This window comes from Phascolarctos cinereus, unplaced genomic scaffold (genome assembly GCF_003287225.1).
Source record: "Phascolarctos cinereus isolate Bilbo 61053 unplaced genomic scaffold, phaCin_HiC Scaffold_4;HRSCAF=312, whole genome shotgun sequence".
NCBI lineage: Eukaryota > Metazoa > Chordata > Mammalia > Diprotodontia > Phascolarctidae > Phascolarctos > Phascolarctos cinereus.
Genome location: NW_027555847.1, coordinates 687434021 through 687437364, shown reverse-complemented (window position 1 = coordinate 687437364; position 3344 = coordinate 687434021). Strand labels below are relative to the sequence as shown.

Sequence of the window (3344 nt, the reverse complement as noted above, 5' to 3'; positions counted from 1 at the left end):
CAAGAGGCAGTATGGTCTGGTATTGTTTCTATTCTTCCTAGAGCACTGGCTCTGGAATCTGGGGACTCCCTTCTCAGGCCCCAACTACCTGCATGACCTTGGACAAATCACTTTACCCTGGGCCTCATTTATAGAGTGAAGGGTTGGACTAGATGACCTCTGAGGTGTCTTCCAGCTCTGGACCTTATGATCCTGCTCTTGAGATGGGTTCTGAGTACTGCATTTTAGGAAGAACATTGCGAAGTTAGACAGCATCCAGTGATGTGCAGCCAAGGATGGTGAGGAATCTTGAGGATAAGTTACAAGAACGGGAGACATTTGACCATTGGATGAGAAGAGTTAGCCAGGATATCATGGCTGCCCTGTTGTATCAGAAGGTCTGTCTCTCAGAAAAAGGCTTAAATTTGATCCCAGAGGGAAGGAGAATTAATAGGAGGAAACTTCAGAGAGGCACATTTTGCCTTTGATCTAAAGGAAAACTTCTTAAGCTACACTGTACTGTGGCCCAATAAAACAGGCTTCTCAAAACAGACAGATGAGAATATAAAGCTGCCCTACTGCCCCAAATTATTAAATAAGAAATGTGAACTCAGAGTGGCAGGAACAGTGGACATGACAGGTGATTAGCTAAGGGAGTGTGATGATGAGCCCACTACTAGACTACCTAGACCTGAGCTGGGGTGCCATCTCCTGTTATCCTGATCTATATCTGGCCGCTGGACCCAAATGGCTCCAGAAGAGAAAGTGAAGCTGGTGACTTTGCACAGCGCTTTCTCACTTAAATCTAATTCACTTGAAAGTCATGGCACAATCTCCCTGATGTCATGGTCCTCTACAAGAAAGAATGACAACCCTTTTGGCTCTAAGAGTGACCTGCTTCATGTCAAAATGGGCAAGTTCATGAAACCCAGGAAGGTGGTGCTGGTCCTGGCTGGGCGGTACTCTGGGCGCAAAGCCATCATCATCAATAACATTGATGGTGGGACTTCCGACAGCCGTGCCTTGGTGGCAGGTATTAACCATTACCCTCGCAAAGTGACTGCAACAATGGGCAAAAAGAAGATTGCCAAGAGATCAAAACTCAAGTGCTTCATGAAAGTTTATAACTACAACCACCTCATGCCCACCAGATACTCTGTGGATATCCCATTGGACAAAACAGTTGTCAACAAAGATATGTCCATGACCCTGAACTAAAACTTAAGGCGAGGAGGGAGGCTAAGGTCAAATTTGAGGAAAGGTACAAGACAGGCAAACACAAGTGGTTCTTCCAGAAGCTACAGTTTTAGAACTACTTTGTTGGTCAGTAAATAAAATGTTTATTACAAGTGAAAAAAAAAAGAGGACAAACAACAACAACAGATCTTAACTGGCAGAAGGGACTCCATTTTTGACCACTAATTGATCTGTCTATGTACCTGATACTGGTTGAGTTAATTCAAGGAAAGCAAGTTGTTGTTGTTGACTCGTTTCAGTCATGTCTGACTCTTTGTGACCCTATTTGGTGTTTTCCTGGCAAAGACACAAGAATGATTTGTCATTTCCTTCTCCAGCTCATTTTATAGATGAAGAAACTGAGACAAATAGGGTTAAGTGACTTTCCCAATGTCACATAGCTAGTAGGGGTCTCAGGCCAGATTTGATGTTTTCTTGGCAAAGATACTGGAGTAGCTTGCCACGTCCTTCTCCAGCTCATTTTACAGATGAGGAACTGAGGCAAAGAGGGTTAAATGACTTGCCTAGGGTCACACAGCTAGTAGATGTCTGAGGCTAGATTTGAACTAATGAAGATGAGTCTTCCTGATTCCAAGTCCAGTGCTCTATCCAGTGAGCCACCTAGCTGCAAGAAAATCAAGACCCTACTGGTTAGCAAACTTCATTAATTTAGGTACGCAAAGTTGGCAAACTTTCCTAATCACAGTGTCCTTGTGGTTGATAGAAGGGCAGGGTGGCAGTCTAGACTGTTGTCGCTTGTCTTTCATTTTTGAAGAGGACAGTCACATAGAGATGTCTTGACTTGTGCATGAATTGGATTTAAGGGAGCCAAACTTGCACAAATTCATCTCCCAGCTGATTAATTGCCCCTAAAGTTTCCCACTCACTCAATCCCTGTGAATCTGCCCAGCAATAACAATTAGATACAAGGGCAGAGACTTGGAGATCTGGACTCTGATTGAGGGATGTGGCCGTGCCACCTTTTCTTTCTGTGCTCTTGAGATGTAGGGCTGGGCCACTACTTACTTTCATGCCTGTGCAATGAACAGCCTGGTTCATGATCCTCTGAGTGTTTGTATTCCTTCTTGGTACCTCACCTATGATTCCCTCACAGGTAGAAATAACTAGGAGATGGAGGAACATTGAAAAGAGGCTTCATGGAGAAGACAAGGTTTATACTGGGCTTTAAAGGGGGGTAGGATTTAGGCGAGGAGAGGAAAGAAAGTATTCCAGATAAACCAGGGTAAGCAAGGGGGATGTAAAGTGAAAGGAATAATTCAAAACAAAGAGAACATACCTCCTTCCATTCTTTCCCAAGGAAATTAAGAGAGGAGGGAGAGCGATGAACATTAAAGATAATTGATTGAAAATGTAAACAAACTTCTAAACTGAAGCCCTAATCCTCCTGAGAGGAAGAAAGAACCACAGCCCCTGCCATAGGCTCATAATCTCTGTTAATACTGGATCTATATCAGCCTAAAAAGCTGTTGCCCACTTCTCAAACCTCTCAGGCTACAAGTGGGCAGAAAATCTGAGATCTAAGAGATGGAAACAAGACCTGCATCCAAAGAGAAGCTATGTGATCAAGAAGAAAAATAATACAAACTTTCCCTTCCCATCATTCCTGTGATAATACTTCATAAGATTGAGAAGTACAAGGGGCCAAAATTAGAGGTAGCTTATGACTCTAGAACTATCTGAGACAAATGAAAAGTCTGAGGGACAATTTCTGAGTAATTAATAATCAATTTATTAATTATACCTAGCAAATAATCAATAAATTGAGATCAGTGGTTCTCTCAGAAACCAGAGACCCCACCTCACCCCCAGAACATTGAATGCTTAAAAGTCTTTAGAAAAGGGGTGTCCCTAAGGGTGGAAATCAATTCTGATTGGTTAACAATCAACAAAGGGGGTGGACATATTAATGAGAAAAGTCTTCACCTCCTTCTGCTGAGAATGTGACCTGATCATCAGATTCAGTTGCCTCTAGCAATCTGGACAAAAGAATCCATCTCTACTCAAACCACTGTGGTTGGTTTTCCCCTTCATGAGCTGGGTCACCCTAAATTCTAATGGAAGGTTCTAAGGACAGGGGCTTATTTCCTAAGGGCAAGAAGTCACTTAAA

General features: G+C 42.9%; 1 pseudogene; it reads left to right on the top strand.

The window, feature by feature from the left end:
* The first annotated feature begins 888 nt into the window (after nucleotides 1–888).
* LOC110220366 (large ribosomal subunit protein eL27 pseudogene) lies at nucleotides 889–1289 on the top strand (annotated as a pseudogene).
* Nucleotides 1290–3344: the final 2055 nt, after the last annotated feature.